The sequence below is a fragment of the Arachis ipaensis genome, chromosome B1 (assembly GCF_059453495.1).
Source record: "Arachis ipaensis isolate K30076 ecotype BB chromosome B1, ASM5945349v1, whole genome shotgun sequence".
Lineage (NCBI taxonomy): Eukaryota > Viridiplantae > Streptophyta > Magnoliopsida > Fabales > Fabaceae > Arachis > Arachis ipaensis.
In genome coordinates this window covers 97,001,152-97,025,486 of record NC_142436.1, presented here as the reverse complement: position 1 = coordinate 97,025,486, position 24,335 = coordinate 97,001,152, and the positions used below count along the sequence as shown (strand labels likewise).

Sequence of the window (24,335 nt, the reverse complement as noted above, 5' to 3'; positions counted from 1 at the left end):
AAACACGCTTGTCTCTGTTCTAAGATATTCACTCGCACTTAACCATGATGAATGTGATGATCCGTGACACTCATCACCATTCTCAACCCATGAACGCGTGCCTGACAACCACTTTCGTTCTACCTTAGATTGAGTGTGTATCTCTTTGATTCCTGGTTCACGCGTTTAATTGTATCTACTGACAACAGAGCATTCGAATCCGTGAGATCAGAGTCTTCGTGGTATAGGCTAGAACTATTGGTGGCCATTCCTGAGATCCAGAAAGTCTAAACCTTGTCCGTGGTATTCCGAGTAGGATCTGGGAAGGGATGACTGTGACGAGCTTCAAACTCACGAGTGCTGGGCATAGTGACAGACGCAAAAGGATCAATGGATCCTATTCCAATATGAGTGAGAACCGACAGATGATTAGCCGTGCGGTGACAGCGTATTTGGACCATTTTCACTGAGAGGATGGATGGTAGCCATTGACAACGGTGATCCACCAACATACAGCTTGCCATGGAAGGAGTCTTTCGTGCGTGAAGAAGAAGATAGTAGGAAAGCGGAGATTCAGAAGACAGAGCATCTCCAAAACCTCAGTCTGTTCTCCATTACTGCATAACAAGTATTATTTAATTTATGCTTTTTACTCTTCATAATTATAATCACTCTTATCATTGACTTCCTGACTAAGAATTACAAAATAACCATAGCTTGCTTCAAGCCGACAATCTCCGTGGGATCGACCCTTACTCACGTAAGGTATTACTTGGACGACCCAGTGCACTTGCTGGTTAGTGGTACGAATTGTGAAAAGTGTGATTCACAATTTGTGCGCCACGACGCCAATGCTGTTGTCTCTTTTATTAGGAATCACATTGTGTGCCGTTATGGGTCGCCACAAGCAATCGTGAGCGACCAAGGATCCCACTTTTGTAACAAGAAGGTAGAGTGGTGCGCAGAAATCGTGACGGTTCCATTCTATGGTAACGGCGCTGAAAACTTTATACGCACGTTCATAATCTTAATTCTTTGTAACAACTTCGCACAACTGACCAGCAAGTGCACTGTGTCGTCCAAGTAATAAACCTTACGTGAGTAAGGGTCGATCCCACGGAGATTGTCGGCTTGAAGCAAGCTATGGTCACCTTGTAAATCTCAGTCAGGCAGATTCAAATGGATATAGTGTTTTAATAATTAAAAGATAAATAAAACATAGATTAGGATAGAGATACTTATGTAATTCATTGGTGAGAATTTCAGATAAGCGTATAGAGATGCTTTTGTTCCTCTGAACCTCTGGTTTCCTGCTGTCTTCATCCAATCATTCCTACTCCTTTCCATGGCAAGCTGTATGTAGGGCATCACCGTTGTCAATGGCTACATCCCATCCTCTCTGTGAAAATGGTCCAATGCGCTGTCACTGCATGGCTAATCATCTGTCGGTTCTCGATCATACTGGAATAGGATTTACTATCCTTTTGCGCTGTCACTACGCCCAGTACTCGCGAGTTTGAAGCTTGTCACAGCCATCCCTTCCCGGATCCTACTCAGAATACCACAGACAAGGTTTAGACTTTCCAGATCTCAGGAATGGCCATCCATGGGTTCTAACTTATACTCTTCCATACTCTTCCATTAACCAAGAGTATTTCACTTGTTTGTGCCTGTGCTGTGTTCTTGTATGACAGGTAGGAGAGGAGAGACATCAACTCCTCCATATACCGAACCAGAGAGGACCCTTCATAGACTGAGAAGGGAAGCAAGAGGGAAGAGAGTAGTGGGAGAAGAGGAATCTGAAGGAGAATCTGAGGACAATTTTGAGGAAGCTTTAGATCTCAACATGGATAGAGAAGTTCACAACCATGAGAGAGCTGATGGAAACAATGCCATTCCTGAGAGGAGGGTTCTTAGTTCATACATAAACCCAACCTCTGGGAATTGTGGTAGCAGCATCCAGAAACCACCCATTCAGGCCAACAACTTTGAACTCAAACCACAGCTAATATCACTTGTGGAGAATCATTGTTCATTTGGTGGAAGTGCTAATGAAGATCCCAACCAACATCTCACAAAATTCCTGAGAATTTGTGACACTGTGAAGTCCAATGGAGTCCAGGAAGATGCCTATAAACTGCTTTTGTTCCCATTTTCACTTAGGGACAAAGCAGCTAAATGGCTGGAATCATTCCCAAGGGGGAGTCTAACAACATGGGATGAGGTGGAAAGCAAGTTTCTGGCACGTTTCTACCCCCCACAAAAGGTCAATAGGCTTCGATCTGAGGTTCAAACTTTTAGACAACAAGATGGTGAAACTCTCTACGAGGCATGGGAGAGATTCAAGGACTTGACAAGGAAATGCCCACCAGACATGTTCCATGATTGGGTGCAATTGCATATTTTCTATGATGGACTTTCTTATGAATCAAGGAAGGCTGTAGACCATTCATCAGGAGGTTCATTGAACAGGAAAAAGACTGTGGAAGAGGCCATTGAGGTGATTGAGACAGTGGCTGAGAATGAGTACTACTATGCATCAGAAAGGCACAACACTAAGGGAGTCATGGAGCTGAACCATGTTGATACAATTCTAGCCCAAAACAAGGTGTTTGCCAAGCAACTAGCAGAGCTTACCAGGCAATTAGAAACAAAGCAAGTGGCTGCAATACACACACAAGATCAAGAGGAAGTAAGCATTGAAGGAGGTGATTGGGAAGAGGCCAACTATGTGGGAAACCAACAAAGGCAATCATATGATCCACATTCCAACACTTACAACCCAGGATGGAAAAATCACCCAAACTTTGGGTGGGGGAACCAACAAACCCAACCACAAAACCACAAACCTTACAACCACAACCAACATAACAATTCCACATACCAAAACTCCAACCAAAGATCATACCAAGCCACACAAAACACTTACCCCCAACCATCATATCATGGCCAAAATAATCAACTTACCCAACTTAATCCGAACCAACAATTTCAAGATCAATTAAACCGGATAGAAGGAATGATGGCAACTATGAGTCAAGACATAACCGAATTGAAAAGCTTCAGAGATGATGTGAGAGCTACCTTAAGAAACCATGGTGAAAAACTCAAGAGGATGGAGTCGCAAGTAGGAGAGCTATCTCAACAGGCCGTCAAATCAACTGCAGTGTTCCCTAGTGACACAGAAAAGAATCCTAAAGGGGAACAAAAGAGAGTGAGATGGGAAGAATGCAAGGCCATCACTATATTGAAGGAAGTTTCAGAAGAAGAAGGAATCAGGCCCTCAGAGCAGGAGCCAGAAATCTTGAAGGAAGGAGTGGAAGAAGTTAAGCAGGAAAGTGGAACTGAGCAAGCCAAGGAACTGCAAAAAGGCATGCTGGAAATATACCAACCAAAAGCACCATTTCCTCAGAGGTTAGGAGGAGGTGAAAAAGGGAAAACCTATTCAAGGTTTTTAGAGACATTTAACTCTCTCCATGTCAATATTCCCTTTCTTGAGATTCTCCATCAAATGCCTACACACATCAAGTATTTAAAGGAATTGTTAAGCAAGAAGAGAGTTTTGAAGGGAGGACAAACGGTAACAATGAACAAAGAATGCAGTGCTCTCATCAAGAAGGACACACTCTCTAAGAAAACGGACCCAGGAAGTTTTCATATCCCTTGCATCATAGGGGAAACAAAAATTGACAGAGGATTCTGTGATCTAGGAGCTAGCATAAATGTGATGCCTCTAACTCTTATGAAGAGGCTACAACTGAATGAGGTGAAATCCACTGATGTAATCATACAACTGGCTGACAAAACTCAGAAGCAAGCTGAAGGGGTAGTTGAAAATGTGCTGGTGAAAGTGGGGGATTATTACTTCCCCACAGACTTTGTCATTGTGGACATGGAGGAAAGCTACTTACACCCTATCATTCTGGGCAGACCATTTCTAGCCACTACTAGAGCGCTCATAGATGTAGAACAAGGAGAGCTAATTCTGAGAATACATGATGAACAGCTCGTTTTCAAAGTTTTCAAACCTGCATCTGAGCCTGAACCAGAACCTGAAAAGCCTAAGGATGATAGTAGCCATCTGTGTTTGGAGGAAAGTAATCCAGCAGCTGAAACTCTAAAACAGTCCTTGGAAGGCAAACAAGAGTTGCAAGAGTTAAAGCCACAAGAATCAGTGGAAACAGATCAGAAGGATCCTCCTGACATAAGGGTCAATGAAGAAATCCTCAAGAGAAAGGGAAGAGTGATAGGGAGATTGCCAAGAGGGTGGAGAAACAAGAAAATTCCCACTGAAGGTTTCTCTCCGGGAGATAACGTGATATCAAGTCATTATCTGCCAATCCCACCTGGCCTCAAAACCATTCCTTCCCAGCTCCCTCAAGTGTTCACAATCAGGAAAGTTCTTTCTATGGAACATTTAGAGGTCATGAATGAATCAAGTGGGGACGTTTTCATAGTGAGAGGAGAAGACGTCAAGCACTACAATCCACCCTAACAAGGGACAACCGTCAAGCTAATGACGTTAAAGAAGCGCTTGTTGGGAGGCAACCCAACCTGAGGTAATACCCTTTTGCTGTTTCTTTTATTTGTTTCAATAAAAAGGGGTGAAGTAGTTTCTGTGCATTGCAAAGAAATAAGTTTGGTGTTTCACACCAAACAATGAATTCGTAAATCAATAATTCAAAGGGGAATGTGTGACTCTAAGTTTGGTATTCCACCATAAAGATCAACTGAACACAACAACCTTTGAATTATATGAAAGGAACAACCATTCTAAGCAGTCACAGAAATGCTTAGAACCCTTAGCAGCAACTTCATTCCAAAGAGAACTCAAGGACTCAAAGAATAGAGAAGTAAGGGGGAGTCTAAGTTTGGTGTTCGCACACCAAAACTCGGATACTTACCCACACATAGTTGAGCTAACCACTCAAGTGCTTGAGAAGCAAGCAACTTCATCACTCTTTGCAGGAAAGGAAACAAGGATCTTAAAGCATGAAGCAACAATTAGGAGAAGAAGGAGAAATCAAATTGTTTCCTGGCAACAAAGAGAAATCAAGAAATTTCACAAGGTGGTATTGTTCCTTGATAATTCTTTAAAAAGGGCAAACAAAAGCATGCTTGTTCTGGTTTAGACTGTAAATGTTGAATCTTTCTGGAATGGGAAGTTGTTAGTATATTTGTCTGTTTAGTGCTTTGAATAAAGTGAATACCTAGATGTTTGGATATAACTTCACCCTCTTAAACAAGTGCTTGCCATGCTTGTTCTGTTTCTAAAAATAAAAGAAAAGTTTGAACAAAAGTAACTTGGCTCAATTAGTGACAATTCAAGTAGAATTAAGTGGTGGTATGCATGCTTGATTGTTTAAGTCAGATCACTGGACATAGAGTGTAGAATTATCATTTTTTTTATGTAGAAATTGAAAACTGTCTATGGATCTTGATGAATAAATGTCTTTGGCCATAAAAAAAGAAAGAAAAAGAAGAAGAAAAAGCCACTGAAAAAGGGCAAACAAAAAGCAAAAAAAAATTGAGAAAATAAGCTAGGTACCAATGGTTTGAACTTCTGAGACAAATGCCTGTGGTGTGTATGTATTAAGGATATGCTTGGATGAATAGGTTCTGAGGAGTGTTTCAACACTTGGTAACTTGGGTTAACTAACCCGGGATTATCAACCAAAAGTCCATTATCAAGAGCAACCTAAATACAAAACATTTAGTCACACAAAGAGGTGCTGGGCACCAATGTCTCAAGAAGAAATGTGAACTAAAGTGCCTAAAGTGGATATGTGTAGTGCACTGATAAGAAAAAGAAAATGCCAAAGGCTTGTGCAACACATGACACTAAGCAAACAAGGAGCAAAAGAAGCTCTAAGAAAAAGAAAAGAAAAACAAAGAAGAGAAATGTGCCAAGGACATAAGAATAACAAGAGGCCATAGCAGTGTTTGATGGATGCAATGAAAAAGTGATAATCTTACCTGATAAGTATGAAAAAGTGATGCTGCAACTTTCTGCATAAAACCCTTCTGATGAACTTCAAATGCCTGCTAATATAGCCAATGTAATTGCTTTCTGTTTCATACTTTCTTCTCAAATAACTCAGGACTTGCTTAGGGACAAGCAAGTATTAAGTTTGGTGTTGTGATGCCAAGGCATCTTAGGCTAGTTTCACTAGTATTTTTTTGTTAGTTTTAGTGGTTTTATGCACTTTCTTGAGCTTAAAGTAACCAAGAATGGTTAAAAGAATAACAAAGCAATGAACCATCCAAACAATATGATTTTGATGCAATATCCATGAGTTTTAGTTATATTACTTGAATGCTATGAATGGAAGATTTCTCATGAAATTTTGCAAGACTTTGATGCAATTGTTTGGATGATTTCAGGAAAGAAGAGGCTAGGCAAGGAAGCAACAAAATCAATAAAGGAAGCTTGAATATCACATGTGGAGTTTAAGTTCCAGTTTAAGCCTAAACTGGAGCTTAAACGCCAGAATCATGAAGGCTAAGAAATGCTGGAATTGAAGTTTAACCTCCAGTTTGACCTCAAACTGGAGGTTAAACGCCAGAATGAAAAGTCTCACCAAAGAAGCATTCCACGTTTAACCTCCAGTTTGACCTCAAACTGGAGGTTAAACGCCAGAATGATAATGCCACTCAGGAAGGAGTTCCACGTTTAACCTCCAGTTTGACCTCAAACTGGAGGTTAAACGCCAGAATGGGAAAAGCACCAGGGAGCCATTTCCACGTTTAAGCTCCAGTTTGACCTCAAACTGGAGCTTAAACGTGTTCGACCAAGTTTTCTCCTCCAGGGTTGCTCTCTCCATTTCCACGTTTAAGCTCCAGTTTGACCTCAAACTGGAGCTTAAACGTGTTCGACACCTCCAGGGCTACCTTTCTAAGCTTCCACGTTTAACCTCCAGTTTAACCTTAAACTGGAGGTTAAACGTGTTCGACCTCCAGGATGCCTCCTTCCATTTCCACGTTTAACCTCCAGTTTGACCTTAAACTGGAGGTTAAACGTGTTCGACCTCCAGGGCTGCCCTTCCTATATCCACGTTTAAGCTTCAGTTTGACCTCAAACTGGAGCTTAAACGTGTTCGACTACATGACTCTCCAGGGCTGCCTTCTTCCATTTCCACGTTTAAGCGTCAGTTTAACCTTAAACTAAAGCTTAAACGTGCTTCTACAAAAGGCCTCACTGGAAGTGTTTGGCGTTTAAGCTGCAGTTTAAGCTTAAACTGCAACTTAAACGCCACTCTTGGAAAAGGTTTCTGGACCAAAGATATTGTGGTTTAAGTTAGTATTTGAGCACAAACATTAACTTAAACTTATTCTGGTATGAAACCCAATTGAATATCATGGTTTATGGGATTGGGCCTGAAGGATTGATGAGTCTGAAATTTCAATTTATTGAGTCATGTACCATTATTTGATTATCACTAAGTTGGCTCAATGAATGTTACAGAATTTGGACCAGCAGCCTCATCAAGATTATGGATCATAAACCCAAGGCAAAAGGAAAGCAGGGAGAGGCCTCAAAGCCCAAGAAACACAACAGAAGCTCAATATAGAAAGTGTATAAATAGGATAGAATTTAAGTTAGAGAGGAGGGGGACCTTCACTTTTAGCTAGTTTTCATATCTTTGTAATTGAATTCAGAGCTATGACTCACTAAACCCCCTTTCATTGGGTTAGGGAGCTCTATTGTAATTCAATGAATCAATAATAGTTTATCTTCTTCTTCAATCTTTTCTCTTGAATTTTGTTAGAAAGCTTCTCGATCTAATCCCATTGAGTAGTTGTCTTGGGAAAGAAACTACCCATACTTGGAATCCTTCGGAACCTTGGGAAAGGAATGGAGGATTCATGCTAGAGAAGCTTTCTCACAGTGAATTGGATTGGGGTTTGGATGGATATTGTGACATGTAATCCTACCAAATTGTGGTTCATGAAACTGTGTGGTATAATCAGTGATCGAGCATCATCTCTTCTTATGAACATTTAAACCAAGGGATTGGGAATTTGTTTGTTTTTAGAGAGAATTGGTGAGCCAAGGGATTGGGATCCAATCATATAAGATTGCCAAGCAAAATTCAATGAACGCATTGGTTGAGGAAGAGATAAACATGTTTTGATTCGGAGATCTCAATATCTCCTATAACCCAATGAATTCCCCATTTCTGATTTCCACTTTCTCTTTACATTCTGCTACTCAATTCATGCAATCACCCCCATTCCCTTTTAATTTCAGCAATTTAGTTTCTGCTCTTTAATTCATGCAATTTAAGATTCCTCCATTTCAATTTCTTGTCATTTACTTTTCCCGCCAATTTTACATTCCGCAATACTCATCTCAATCTTGATTCCGCTCAACTAGAACACGCTTCTAATCCGAATTGCTCACTCAACCAATCCTTGTGGGATTCGACCTCACTCTATTGTGAGTTTTTACTTGACGATAACCGGTGCACTTGCCGGAAGGAATTTTGCCGATCGTGCAATTTCCTAAATCGTAGCATAACTAGTTTATGTGCATCAGGGGCTTTGGTTGACTCTGCAGTGAGAGAAGCTTTTCATGCTTCCTCTCCATGGTTACAGAAGGAGATCCTTGAGTTTGAAACACAAGGTTGTCCTCATTCAGTTGAAGGACTAACTCTCCTCTGTCCACATCAATCACAGCTCTTACTGTGACTAGGAAGGGTCTTCCAAGGATGATGGATTCATCCTCTTCTTTCCCAGTGTCTAGGATTATGAAATCAGCAGGGATGTAAAGGCCTTCAACCTTTACTAGCACGTCCTCTACTTGTCCATAAGCCTATTTTCTGGAGTTGTCTGCGATCTCTATTGAGATTCTAGCAGCTTGCACCTCAAAGATTCCCAGTTTCTCCATTACAGAGAGTGGCATGAGGTTTATCCCTGATCCAAGGTCACATAGAGCCTTCTCAAAGGTCATGGTGCCTATGGTACAAGGTATTAAGAACTTTCCAGGATCCTGTTTCTTCTGAGGCAATCTCAGTTGATCCAGATCACTTAGTTCGTTGATGAGCAAGGGAGGTTCATCTTCCCAAGTCTCATTACCAAATAATTTGGCATTCAGCTTCATGATTGCACCAAGATACTTAGCAACTTGCTCTTCAGTAATTTCTTCATCCTCTTCAGAGGTAGAATACTCATCAGAGCTCATGAAGGGTAGAAGGAGGTTCAATGGAATCTCTATGGTCTCTAATTGAGCCTCAGATTCCTTAGGTTCCTCAAAGGAAAACTCCTTGTTGATCACTGGACGTCCCAGGAGGTCTTCCTCACTGGGATTCACGTCCTCTCCCTCCCTTGTTGGTTCGGCCATGATGGTTAATTCAATGACCTTGCACTCTCTTTTTGGATTCTCTTCTGTATTGCTTGGGAGAGTACTGGTAGGGGTTTCAGTGACCCTTTTACTCAGCTGGCCCACTTGTGCCTCCAAATTTCTAATGGAGGACCTTGTTTCATTCATGAAACTCACAGTGGCCTTAGATAGATCAGAGACTATATTTGCTAAGCTAGATGGATTCTGCTCAGAATTCTCTGTCTGTTGCTAAGTGGATGATGGAAAAGGTTTGCTATTGCAAAACCTGTTTCTTCCACCATTATTAAAGCCATGTGGAGGCTTTTGTTGATCCTTCCATGAAAAATTTGGATGATTTCTCCATGAGGGATTATAGGTGTTTCCATGGGGTTCACCCATGTAATTCACCTCTGCTATTGCAGGGTTCTCAGGATCATAAGCTTCTTCTTCAGAAGATGCCTCTTTAGTACAGTTGGATGATTCCTTCAATCCATTCATACTCTGAGAGATCATATTGACTTACTAAGTTAATATCTTATTCTGAGCCAATATGGCATTCAGAGTATCAATTTCAAGAACTCCCTTCCTCATAGGCGTCCCATTATTCACAGGATTCCTTTCAGAAGTGTACATGAACTGGTTATTTGCAACTATGTCAATGAGTTCTTGAGCTTCTACAGGCGTTTTCTTTAGGTGAATGGATCCACCTGCAGAATGGTCAAGTGACATCTTTGATAACTCAGACAGACCATCATAGAATATATCCAGGATGGTCCATTTTGAAAGCATGTTAGAAGGACACTTTTTGGTCAGTTCCTTGTATCTCTCCCAAGCTTCATAGAGGGATTCACCTTCTTTCTGTCTGAAGGTTTGAACATCCACTCTAAGCTTGCTAAGATTTTGAGGAGGAAAGAACTTGGCTAAGAAAGCGTGACCAGCTTATCCCAAGAGTTCAGGCTATCTTTAGGTTGAGAGTCCAACCATACTCTAGCTCTGTCTCTTACAGCAAACGGGAAAAGCATAAGCCTGTAGACCTCGGGATCAACCCCATTGCTCTTAACAGTATCACAGATCTGCAAGAATTTAGTTAAGAACTGAAAAGGATCTTCGGATGGAAGTCCATGAAACTTGCAGTTCTGTTGCATCAGAGAAACTAATTGAGGTTTAAGCTCAAAATTGTTTGCTCCAATGACAGGGATTGAGATGCTTCTTCCATCTAAATTGGAATTTGGTGCAGTAAAGTCACCAAGCATCTTCCTTGCATTGTTATTATTTTCGGCCATGTTTTCTTCTTTTTCGAAAATTTCTGTCAGATTTTCTCCAGAGAGTGGTGCTTAGGCTTCCCTTAGCTTCCTCTTCAGAGTCCTTTCAGGTTCAGGATCAGCTTCAACAAGAATGTTCTTATCATTGTTCTTGCTCATATGAAAAAGAAGAAAACAGAAAAGAAAATATGGAATCCTCTATTTCACAGTATAGAGATTCCTGTATGTGAGTATAAGAATAGAAGAATAGAAGAAGAGAAATTCGAACACCAAGAGGAAGAGAGGGTTCGAAATAAAAAAATAAAAAAAAATTTGAAAAAGGGGGAAGAGATTTTCGAAAATTAGAGAGAGAGAATTAGTTAGGTAGTTTTGAAAAAGATATGATTGAAACAAAAAGATAGGATTGATTGAAAAAAAATTTGAAAATCAATTTTAAAAAGGTAAGAAGTTAGAAAGGAAGTTAGAAAAGACTTTGAAATTGATTTTGAAAAAGATGTGATTGAAACTTAATTTGAAAAAGATTTAAAAAAGAAATTAAAAAAAGATTTGATTTTGAAAATTAAAGTTGATTACTTGACTAACAAGAAACTAAAAAGATATGATTCTAGAGTTTAAAGATTGAACCTTTCTTACTAGGCAAGTAACAAACTTAATATTTTTTTTGAATCAATCACATTAATTGTTAGTAAAGATTTGAAACTATGAAACAAAATAAGAAAAAGAATTTTGAAAATCATTTTGGAATTTTCGAAAATTATGAAAGAAAAATGAAAAAGATTTGATTTTTGAAAAAGATTTGAAAAAGATAAGATTTTTAAATTGAAAATTTTAATTTGACTCATAAGAAATAACTAAATTTTAAAAATTTTTGACTAAATCAAATCAAATTTTCGAAAATTATGAGTGAAATAAGAGAAAGATATTTTTTTGATTTTTAAATTTTCAATGAAGAAAGAGAAAAACAACCCAAAGACTCAATGTATGAAAATTTTGGATCAAAGCATGTGATGCATGCAAGAACACTATGAATGTCAAGCTGAATACCAAGAACACTTTGAATGTCAAGATGAACACCAAGAACTTATTTTTGAAAATTTTCAAGAAAAGAAAGCATGCAAGACACCAAACTTAAAAATTCTTATTCTTTAGACATTAATGATTCAAGAATGCATATGAAAAACAACAAAAGATACAAAACAAGAAAATATGAAGATCAAACAAGAAGACTGGCCAAAAACAACTTGAAGATCATGAAGAATGCAATGCATGAATTTTTCGAAAATAATTTTTTTAGAAAATTAAAAAGATGCAATTGACACCAAACTTAAAACTTGCCTCTAGACTCAAACAAGAAACACAAAAATATTTTTGATTTTATGATTTTATTAATTTTTTTGATTTTTCCAAAATTAATTGGGAAAAATGAAAAAGAAGAAATTATATTTTTGTATTTTTCGAAAATAAGAAATAAAAAGCTTAAAATTAAAATAAAATTACCTAATTTGAGCAACAAGATGAATCGTCAGTTGTCCAAACTCGAACAATCCCCGGCAACGGCGCCAAAAATATGGTGCGCAGAAATCATGACGGTTCCATTCCTTGGTAACGGTGCTGAAAACTTTATACGCACATTCATAATCTTAATTCTTTGTCAGTACTTCAAACAACTGACCAGCAAGTGCACTGGGTCATCCAAGTAATAAACCTTACATGAGTAAGGGTCGATCCCACGGAGATTGTCGGCTTGAAGCAAGCTATGGTCACCTTGTAAATCTCAGTCAGGCAGATTCAAATGGATATAGAGTTTTAATAATTAAAAGATAAATAAAACAAAGATTACGATAGAGATACTTATGAAATTCATTGGTGAGAATTTCAGATAAGCCTATAGAGATGCTTTTGTTCCTTTGAACCTCTACTTTCCTGCTGTCTTCATCCAATCATTCCCACTCCTTTCCATGGCAAGCTGTATGTAGGGCATCACCGTTGTCAATGGCTACATCTCATCCTCTCTGTGAAAATGGTCCAATGCGCTGTCACTGCATGGCTAATCATCTGTCGGTTCTCGATCATACTGGAGTAGGATTTACTATCCTTTTATGCTGTCACTACGCCCAGCACTCGCGAGTTTGAAGCTCGTCACAGCCATCCCTTCCCGGATCCTACTCAGAATACCACAGACAAGGTTTAGACTTTTCGGATCTCAGGAATGGCCATCCATGGGTTCTAACTTATACCACAAAGATTCTAATATCTCGGACTCGGTCCTCTGTATTAGATATCTAAGAGATATTTATTCTAGCTTGTTTGCATGTAGAACGGAAGTGTTCGTCAGGCACGCGTTCATAAGTGAGAATGATGATGAGCGTCACATAATCATCACATTCATCATGTTCTTGGGTGCGAATGGATATGTTAGAATAGGAATAAGCTTGAATTGAATAGAAAAATAGTAGTACTTTGTATTAATTCATGAGGAACAGCAGAGCTCCACACCTTAATCTATGGTGTGTAGAAACTCTACCGTTTGAAAATACATAAGTGATAATGGTCCAGGCATGGCCGAATGGCCAGCCCCCATAAAATTCTAAGATAGCATGAAAACTAATCAAAGATCTGATCCAAAGATAGTAAAAAGTCCTATTTATACTAAACTAGTTACTAGGGTTTACAGAAATTAGTAAATGATGCAGAAATCCACTTCCGGGACCCACTTGGTGTGTGCTTGGGCTGAGCATTGAGCTTTACACATGTAGAGGTCTTTCTTGGAGTTGAACGCCAGTTTGTTACCTGGTTCTGGCGTTTAACTCCACTTTGCAACCTGTTTCTGGCGTTTGACTCCAGAATGCAGCATGGAACTGGCGTTCAACACCAGTTTATGTCATCTAAACTCGGGAAAAGTATGGATTATTATATATTGCTCGAAAGCCCTGGATGTCTACTTTCCAACGCAATTAAAAGCGCCATTTGAAGTTCTGTAGCTCCAGAAATTCTACTTTGAGTGCAGGAAGGTTAGAATCCAACAGCATCTGCAGTCCTTCTTCAACCTCTGAATCTGATTTTTGCTCAAGCCAGAAAATACCTGAAATCACAGAAAAACACACAAGCTCATAGTAAAGTCCAGAAATGTGATTTTTATTTAAAAACTAATAAAAATATACTAAAAAATAGCTAAATTATATTGAAAACTATGTAAAAATAATGCCAAAAAGCGTATAAATTATCCGCTCATCGTAGAGGCATTGCTCAAGCGCTATGGAGTGTCGCATAAGGTTGCTACTGCTTATCATCCGCAAACAAATGGACAAGTGGAAGTGTCCAACCTAGAAATTAAGAGGATTTTGGAGAAAGTGGTCAATCCACAAAGAAAGGATTGGAGCCTCCGGTTAGGAGATGCACTATGGGCGTATAGAACGGCCTACAAGACTCCGATAGGGATGAGTCCCTTCCAGATCGTCTATGGTAAGGCGTGTCAACTTCCGGTGGAAATTGAGCATCGAGCCTATTGGGCAGTAAAGCAGTGCAACATGGATTTAGCCAAGGCGGGTGAAGCTAGGAAGCTACAACTAGAGGAACTTGAGTGTTTGAGGAACGAGTCATATGAGAATGCCCGGATCTATAAAGAGATGACCAAAGCATTTCATGACCATCACATTTGGAAGAAGGACTTTCAAGAAGGTGATGAAGTCCTCCTCTACAATTCAAGTTTTCGATTTATGCCTAGCAAGCTCCGTTCTAGATGGGAAGGACCTTTCAAGGTGAAGGAGATAAAGCCATATGGAGTGGTGGAATTGTTTGATCCCATGAGTGAAGTGAATTTCAAAGTGAATGGACATAGAGTGAAGAAGTATCATGGTTACAAGCCCCCAAAAGAGCTAGAGGTGTACCTATTGGAGGATGCACCAAGGAGAAAAGAAGCTTAAGAAAAGGACCGTCCAACTTAAGGACGTTAAAGAAAAGTGCTAGGTGGGAGGCACCCCACCGTGGTAAGATCTTCCATGTTTATACCATCTTATTTGTAACCTTAAATTCTTGTGAATTTTGTGATTTCTTGATGATTGATTGATTGCATATGAATGCTAGTTTTATTCTCCTTGTTGAATAATTAGAATGTGAATGTAGTTTTCATCATTTTGGTATGGATGAATTGTTGAAGTAAGGAGAATGCTATGTTTTGGATTGAGCATGACATTGTGAAGTATTCTCTTTGGCTACTAGCTTAAGCACCTACCAAGAATGTGTTAGAATAGGTCTTGTTATGTTGAAAAAAAAAAGAGATAGAAAAATGAAAATGGGCACCGATGCGCCAACGCACTGTGCGCGCGCACCGGTGGCGTAATTCTACCTCTTGGGCCAAATACCCGAGAGTCATGCCTATTTCGTGCCCAAATTGTGCCAGGCACTCACGCGTCCACGTACTTGCCGCCTGCGCGCACCATAGCAAAACATCCATCGACGCGCAAGCACGCTGTGCGCACGCACCGATGGCGATATCTGGACTCTCTGGTACAAAAACCAGAGAGTTGTGCCACAATTGAGCCAACCTTGTGCCAAAAACTGACGCGTCCGCGCACTGTGCACGTCCGCACGCTGTGCGCGTTCGCGCCAGTTGCAAAAAAACCTTCAGGCACACTTCCGCGCAAGGTGTGCGTCCGCGCGCCTGCACCATTCACCAACTCTTGTACAAAATCCAGAGACTTATGCCAACTTTGTGCCACTTCCGTGTCAGGGGCACAATTTCCCTCGCGCGTACGCGCCACTGCCGCGCACGCGTCCCTTGCTAACACCCTCACCGACGCGCCAGCGCACTGTCCGCGCGCGCGCCAGTTGCTCGAATCAGTTTTATAACTTTGCGCTTTATTCTATTTCCCTCTCTCAACCCCCTTTTCTCTCTTAATTCTCCTTTTCTTCTTCCTCCATCACACCCCTCTTCTTCTTCTTCTTCCATAATCTACACCCTTGTCTCTGGCCACTCACCGGCGACAACCACCTCTTCCGGTGACACTACACCTCTCCTATCTTCTTTCTCATCTTCACAAAAGAAGATTCAACCTTGTTCTCCTCTACTTCTCAAGGTTTCACTTCTTTTATTTCTTTTCTTTCATTTTCTTTGCATTATTTCTTCTAATTAGATGCTTCTTGTTGCTTTATTTAGTCTCTCTTTCAATTGCATGATGATGTTTCTTGCTTTGTGTTTGCTTATTTTTCCTTTTTCCTTATTTTTCCATGGATGTTGAATTGAGTTTAATTTGCCTTAATAGGTCTTTTGTCATTATTTTTCTTATCTTTGCCAATGTGTGATGTCTATGTGATGATTGATGTTCCATTTTGGGCTTTGAATTGATTAAGTATCTCATAATTACTCTTTGCTTAATAATTACACGCCAAGTGTTCGAGGGAATGCATGAAAACCATTTTGGTTTCTCTTGACAATGTACTTTCAATTGGGTGCATCTCCTTATTCACTTGTTATCCTTTACACGCATTGAGTCCACTTTGTTTGCTAATTAGATACTCATTAAATGTGACTTGCTCTTTGTTATGGATGCTTGAGATTACTCCTCTCATGCCATTGCATGCTTTACTTTCTCTTGCATCCCATGCCAAGTGTTGTGACCCATGTCTTTATGATTACTATCCTTCACTTGCATGTTTTTATTAAAATGATACTTTGGGTTTAATGTTTTTCTGTTTCCCTTCCTTTCTCAGAATGGCCACCGCGAAAGGCAAGGCGAAAGCTCTAAGAAAACCAGCCACAAAAAGGGCACCCCAAAGATCCACTTCTAAGGCGCACTCTTCATTGGGAGCCAGATCCTTAACTAAGAAAGCGAAGACACCCGCTCCTATTGATGAGAAGGAAAAGAGCAAGCCGGTGCAAGATTCTTCAAGGTTTCCTAACCGCTTCTGTGAACTTATATTCCCCTCCAAAGCGGTACGAAACTATCATCCCGAGCATCTACTTGCTCCGCCGAACAAGGTTGCTCCTTGTATTTTACCCCGCATTGAACGACGAGGATGGGAGTTTCTTTTGAGAAAACTAAGGGAAATCAACCTCTCTTGGGTTGAAAAATTCTACACTAACTACCATCTTTCCTCCCTTCAATTGGTATACATGCGCCGCAAGCAAGTTTCAGTTTCAGAAGAGGCTATTCAGCAAGTGCTTAATGTCCTACCAGTGCCAAGTGACATGGATGGATACTAAGAAGTCTTACACCAGCGAGAGAAGTTTGGATTGGGACTCGATCCTTCGAGTCATTGCTGAGCCAGAGGCATTTTGGATCCAAGGTCGACTCTGAATGAGGCCCAAGAGCATTGACGCTCACCTTCTCACTGTGGAAGCTAGAGCTTGGGCCTAGATCCTATCTCACTATGTACTACCTAGCACCCACAAGTCGTCCTTCACGGCAGACCTCGCCTTGCTCGTTTGGTGTGTTCTCACAGAGAAGCCGGTGAACATTCCGCTTCTTGTCAAGCAAGCGATGAGTCAAGTTCATGACCGGGGTAATTTACCATTTCCAGCATTGGTATCTGATTTAGTTGCTGCTGTAGGTGTTCCTTGGGAAGAAAAGGACAGAAAGATTATAGTTCCGGCTAAGGGCGATGAGGTCCCAACTGGAAAATACTTACATCTTCCCATGAACAACCCGAGCCTTGACATAGCCCTTCCATCTACTATTCCTTCCACTTCATCATCACCACTACGGCAAAGATCCACACATCAAAGGATAGAAGATCTTCACCGGAAGCTTGATAGATATGAGCGGTGCAATCAACGCCGATATACTTACATCAAGAAGCTTCTGCGTTGTGTTACCCCTAGCATGAAGGAACCCAAATTTTTGAAAATTTTTGCAGTAAACTTGCTTTAAGAATGTAATTTGGAACATAGTGATTGAGCTAAGAACACAAGCATGAAAGTTTTGAGCCTATTGCATGGTTACATCTTCTAACCATTAATTCCATTCTTGTGCGCATATCTCTCTCTCTATGATTGTGATCCTTGCTTTGTCTGATTCTATATGTCCATTACTTTGTGTATGAATGCATTTACATGATTGAGGCCATCATTTCAATAGTCACTTTTCGCTAAATGGCCTTAACCCTCTTATCTACCATTGCTAACCAAGTTTGAGCCCATAATAAACCCTTATTTGTTCTTAAATAGAGCACATTAACAACCCGAAGCAAAAAACCATGAACGTCCCTAAATTTGGATCCTTGATTGGCTTAGGTAAGTTAGGATGTGTATCATTCAATTAGGGTATACTTGGAAATTTTGGGTAGATATATAAGTGTGTAATTGTAGTGTAATTGAAAATTCTAGGATTTGGAAACATATTCATGCATTGAATGATTGAACTATTGGTGCACGAAATTGTGATCACATCAATGTAGTATTCTTTGTTGTTGTATGGAATCATTATTATGGCACCTATATGTGGACACAACTCCGTTCAACTAACCAGCAAGTGCACTGGGTCGTCCAAGTAATACCTTACGTGAGTAAGGGTCGAATCCCACGGAGATTGTTGGTATGTAGCAAGCTATGGTCACCTTGTAAATCTCAGTCAGGCAGATATAAAACAGTTATGTGGTTTTCGAATATTAATTAATAAAATAAGGATAGAAATACTTATGTAATTCATTGATAGGAATTTCAGATAAGCGAATGGAGATGCTTTCGTTCCTCTGAACCTCTGCTTTCCTGCTATCTTCATCCAATCAGTCTTACTCCCTTCCATGGCTGGCTGTATGCAAGGGCATCACCGTTGTCAGTGGCTACATCCCCTCCTCTCAGTGAATAATATGCTCACGCACCCTGTCACGGCACGGCTATTCATCTGTCGGTTCCCGATCATGCTGGAATAGGATTCACCCTCCTTTTGCGTCTGTCACTAACGCCCAACAATCGCGAGTTTGAAGCTCGTCACAGTCATTCAATCATTGAATCCTACTCAGAATACCACAGACAAGGTTTAGACCTTCCGGATTCTCTTGAATGCCGCCATCATTCTAGCTTACGCCACGAAGATTCTGGTTAGGAGATCTAAGAGATACTCATTCTAGCTTAATTCATGTAGAACAGAAGTGTTTGTCAGGCACGCGTTCATAAGGGGGAAGGATGATGAGCGTCACACATAATCATCACCTTCATCACGTTCTTGGGTGCGAATGGATATCTTAGAAGCGAAATAAGAAGAATTGAATAGAAAACAGTAGTACTTTGCATTAATCTTTGAGGAACAGCAGAGCTCCACACCTTAATCTATGGAGTGTAGAAACTCTACCGTTGAAAATACATAAGTGAAGGTCCAGGCATGGCCGTGTGGCCAGCCCCTATGGTCTAAGAACAATGCGTTCAAAGATGGTCAAAAAGACGTCTAATACAATAGTGAAAGGTCCTATTTATAATAAACTAGTCACTAGGGTTTACATGAGTAAGTAATTGATTCATAAATCCACTTCCTGGGCCCACTTGGTGTGTGTTTGGGCTGAGCCTGAGTGTTACACGTGCAGAGGCCATTTGTGGAGTTGAACGCCAGTTTCTGTGCCAGTTTGGGCGTTCAACTCTGGTTTTGGATCCTTTTCTGGCGCTGGACGCCAGATTTGGGTAGAAAGCTGGCGTTGAACGCCAGTTTACGTCGTCAATTCTTGGCCAAAGTATGGACTATTATATATTTCTGGAAAGCCCTGGATGTCTACTTTCCAACTCAATTGGAAGCGCGCCATTTCGAGTTCTGTAGCTCCAGAAAATCCACTTTGAGTGCAGGGAGGTCAGAATCCAACAGCATCAGCAGTCCTTTTTCAACCTCTGAATCTGATTTCTGCTCAAGTCCCTCAATTTCAGCCAGAAAATACCTGAAATCACAGAAAAACACACAAACTCATAGTAAAGTCCAGAAATGTGAATTTAACATAAAAACTAATGAAAACATCCCTAAAAGTAACTAGATCCTACTAAAAACATACTAAAAACAATGTCAAAAAGCGTATAAATTATCCGCTCATCACAACACCAAACTTAAATTGTTGCTTGTCCCCAAGCAACTAAAAATCAAATAGGATAAAAAGAAGAGAATATACTATAAATTCCAAACTATCAATGAAACATAGCTCCAATCATATGAGCGGGACTTATAGCTTTTTGCCTCTTAAATAGTTTTGGCATCTCACTTTATCCATTGAGGTTCAGAATGATTGGCATCTATAGGAACTCAGAGTTCAGATAGTGTTATTGATTCTCCTAGTTCAGTATGATGATTCTTGAACACAGCTTCTTTATGAGTCTTGGCCGTGGCCCTAAGCATTTTGTTTTCCAGTATTACCACCGGATACATAATTGCCACAGACACATAATTGGGTGAACCTTTTCAGATTGTGACTCAGCTTTGCTAAAGTCCCCAATTAGAGGTGTCCAGGGTTCTTAAGCATACTCTTTTTTTTTTTTTTGCTTTGGACCTTGACTTTAACCGCTCAGTCTCATGTTTTCACTTGACACCTACACGCCACAAGCACATGGTTAGGGACAGCTTGGTTTAGCCGCTTAGACCAGGATTTTATTCCTTTAGGCCCTCCTATCCACTGATGCTCAAAGCCTTGGGATCCTTTTTATTTGCCCTTGCCTTTTGGTTTTAAGGGTTATTGGCTTTTTCTGCTTGCTTTTTCTTTTTCTTTCTATTTTTTTTTTTCGCCTATATTTTTTTTTTCTTTCTTTTTTTTTTTCTGCAAGCTTTGTTCTTTGCTGCTTTTTCTTGCTTCAAGAATCATTTTTATGATTTTTCAGATTATCAAATAACATGTCTCCTAGTCATCATTCTTTCAAGAGCCAACATATTTAACATTCTTAAACAACAACTTCAAAAGACATATGCACTGTTCAAGCATACATTCAGAAAACAAGAAGCATTGTCACCACATCAATATAATTAAACTAAGTTCAAGGATAAATTCGAAACTCATGTACTTCTTGTTCTTTTGAATTAAAACATTTTTCATTTAAGAGAGGTGATGGATTCATAGGACATTTATAACTTTAAGACAAAGTTACTAACTACTAATGATCATGTAATGAAGACACAAACATGGATAAGCACATAACATATAAAACGAAAAAAAACAGAGAAAGTAAGAACAAGGAATGAGTCCACCTTAGTGATGTCCTTGAGCTCTTCTATGTCTCTTCCTTGTTTTTGCTGCTCCTCCTTCATTGCTTTTAGATCTTCTCTAATTTCATGAAGGATGATGGAGTGCTCCTGATGTTCCACCCTTAGTTGCTTCCAATAATTGTGTGGAAGAAAATGAATCCCCTGAGGTATCTCAGGGATCTCTTGATTTGCAGTCAAATGTTCTACCACTGAGCTATAGACCCTTGATGGAAGCTTTTGTCATCCCTTTCCTCTTTCTAGAGGTTTCTCTAGCCTTAGGTGCCATCAATGGTTATGGAAAAAAAACAAAAAAGCTATGCTTTTGCCACACCAAACTTAGAATGTTGCTCGCCCTCGAGCAAAAGAAGAAAGAATAGATGAATAAGAAGATATGGAGGAGATGGAGGGATCTGTGTATGGATGTGAGTGGTGAATGGAGAACAGAAGGGATGGTCATGAATGGAGAGAGAGAGGGTGAGGTGGGTGAGGGATTCACAGATCCTGAGATGATCCTGTGGTGTCCACAGATCTTGAGGTGTCAAGGCATTTACATCCCTGCACCAATTTAGGCATGTAAAATGCCCTTGCACACAACTCTGGGCGTTTAGCGCCAGGTTGGTGCCCATTTTGGGCGTTCAACGCCCCTTTGCTGCCATTTCTGGCGTTGAACGCCAGAACCATGCTTGTTCTGGGCGTTCAGCGCCAGGATGCTCCCATTCTGGGCGTTCAGCGCCAGAACTATGCTCTGTTCTGGCGTTTGAACGCCAGACAGATGCTCCTCCAGGGTGTGATTTTTCTTCTGCTGTTTTTGATTCCGTTTTCAATTTTTTTGTTTATTTTGTGACTCCACATGATCATGAACCTAAGAAAACATGAAAAACAATAAAAATAAGAATTAGATAAACATTGGGTTGCCTCCCAACAAGCGCTTCTTTAATGTCAATAGCTTGACAGTGGGCTCTCATGGAGCGTCACAGATGTGCAGAGCTTTGTTGAGACTCTCCAACACCAAACTTAGAGTTTGGATATGGGAGTTCAACACCAAACTTAGAGTTTGGTTGTGGCCTCCCAACACCAAACTTAGAGTTTGACTGTGGGGGCTCTGGTTGACTCTGCTTTGAGAGAAGCTTTTCAAGCTTCCTCTCCATGGTTGCAGAGGGAGATCCTTGAGTTTTGAATACAAGGGAGTTCTCATTCCATTGAAGGACTATTTCACCTCTGTCAACATCAATCACAGCTCTTGCTGTGGCCAGGAAAGGTCTTCCTAGGATGATGGATTCATCCTCTTCCTTTCCAGTATCCAGGACTATGAAATCAGTAGGTATGTAAAGGCCCTCAACCTTTACTAATACATCTTCTACTTGTCCATAAGCCTGTCTTCTTGAGCTGTCTGCCATCTCTAGTGAGATTTTAGCAGCTTGCACCCCATAGATTCCCAGTTTCTCTATTACAGAGAGGGGCATGAGGTTTATTCCTGAACCAAGGTCACACAGAGCCTTAAAGATCATGGTGCCTATGGTACAGGGTATTATGAACTTTCCAGGATCCTGTCTCTTCTGAGGCAATGTCAGTTGATCCAGATCACTTAGTTCATTGATGAACAAGGGAGGTTCAACTTCCCAAGCATCAATGCCAAATAACTTGGCATTCAACTTCATGATTGCACCAAGAAACTTGGCAGTTTGCTCTTCAGTGACATCTTCATTCTCTTCAGAAGAGGAATACTCATCAGAGCTCATGAAGGGTATAAGGAGGTTCAATGGAATCTCTATGGTCTCTAGATGAGTCTCAGATTCCTTTGGTTCCTCAGAGGGAAGCTCCTTATTGATCACTGGACGTCCCAGGAGGTCTTCCTCCTTGGGATTCACGTCCTCTCCTCTCCTCACAGGTTCGGCCATGGCGCTTATGTCAATGGCCTTGCACTCTCCTTTCGGGTTCTCTTCTGTATTGCTTGGGAGAGTACTAGGAGGGATTTCAGTGATCCTTTTACTCAGCTGGCCCACTTGTGCTTCCAGATTTCTAATGGAAGACCTTGTTTCATTCATGAAACTTACAGTGGCCTTAGATAGATCAGAGACTAGATTTGCTAAATTAGAAGCATTTTGTTCAGAGTTCTCTGTCTGTTGCTGAGTTGATGATGGAAAAGGTTTGCTATTGCTAAACCTGTTTCTTCCACCATTGTTAAAGCCTTGTTGAGGCTTCTGATCCTTCCATGAGAAATTTGGATGATTTCTCCATGTTGAGTTATAGGTGTTTCCATAAGGTTCACCTAAATAATTTACCTCTGCTATTGCAGGGTTCTCAGGATCATAGGCTTCCTCTTCAGAAGATGCCTCTTGAGTACTGTTGGATGCAGCTTGCATTCCATGCAGACTCTGAGAGATCATATTGACTTGCTGAGTCAATATTTTGTTCTGAGCCAATATGGCATTCAGAGTATCAACCTCAAGAACTCCCTTCTTCATAGGCGTCCCATTGATTACATGATTCCTTTCAGAAGTGTACATGAACTGGTTATTAGCAACCATGTCAATCAGTTCTTGAGCTTCTGCAGGCGTTTTCTTTAGGTGAATGGATCCACCTGCAGAAGTGTCCAGTGACATCTTTGATAGCTCAGATAAACCATCATAGAATATATCCAGGATGGTCCATTCTGAAAGCATGTCAGAAGGACACTTTTTAGTCAATTGTTTGTATCTTTCCCAAGCTTCATAGAGAGATTCACCTTCTTTCTGTCTGAAGGTTTGAACATCAGCTCTAAGCTTGCTCAGCTTTTGAGGAGGAAAGTACTTGGCTAAGAAAGCCGTGACCAGCTTATCCCAAGAGTTCAGGCTGTCTTTAGGTTAAGAATCCAACCATAATCTAGCTCTGTCTCTTACAGCAAAAGGGAAAAGCATGAGCCTGTAGACTTCAGGATCTATTCCATTAGTCTTAACAGTATCACATATCTGCAAGAATTCAGTTAAGAACTGAAAAGGATCTTCAGATGGAAGTCCATGAAACTTGCAGTTTTGCTGCATCAGAGAAACTAATTGAGGTTTCAGCTCAAAGTTGTTTGCTCCAATGGCAGGAATGGAGATGCTTCTTCCATGTAAATTGGAATTAGGTGCAGTAAAGTCACCAAGTATACTCCTTGCATTATTATTATTTTCGGCTGCCATCTCCTCTGCCTGTTCGAAAATTTCTGAAAGGTTATCTCTGGATTGTTGTATTTTAGCTTTTCTTAATTTTCTCTTCAGAGTCCTTTCAGGTTCTGGATCTGCTTCCACAATAATGTTCTTATCCTTGCTCCTGCTCATATGACAAGGAAGAATGGCCAGAAAAATGATAATAATAATAGAGATCCTCTATACCACAGTATAGGGATCCCTTTGTGAGTGGAAGGGAAGGGGGAGACAAAGAATGTGATGTAAAGGAAGAAATGCAACTGTACGAATGGAAGAGATGTGAGATGAGATGTTAGGATATGAATGAATAAATAGAATAGAATGAGAGAGAAGGAGGGAATTTTCGAAAATTTTTGAAAAGGAGTTAGTGATTTTTGAAAATGGTTTTTGAAGATTGTTAGTATTTTTTTTTTTCGAAAATTAAAATTTAAAATTTAAAATAATAGTTAATTAAAAAGAA

At 40.3% G+C, this 24,335-nt stretch overlaps 3 non-coding genes across 3 annotated transcripts; 2 read left to right on the top strand and 1 right to left on the bottom strand.

Annotated features, from left to right (window-relative positions):
- Window positions 1-2,251: 2,251 nt before the first annotated feature.
- Window positions 2,252-2,355, bottom strand: LOC148577581 (small nucleolar RNA R71). Its single transcript, XR_015903819.1, has one exon. It is a non-coding gene; the product is annotated as a small nucleolar RNA R71 (small nucleolar RNA).
- Window positions 2,356-10,084: 7,729 nt separating this feature from the next.
- On the top strand, window positions 10,085-10,192 carry LOC148577580 (small nucleolar RNA R71). The gene has a single exon (XR_015903719.1). It is a non-coding gene; the product is annotated as a small nucleolar RNA R71 (small nucleolar RNA).
- Window positions 10,193-23,365: 13,173 nt separating this feature from the next.
- On the top strand, window positions 23,366-23,473 carry LOC148577579 (small nucleolar RNA R71). Its single transcript, XR_015904256.1, has one exon. It is a non-coding gene; the product is annotated as a small nucleolar RNA R71 (small nucleolar RNA).
- The last annotated feature ends 862 nt before the right edge of the window (window positions 23,474-24,335 follow it).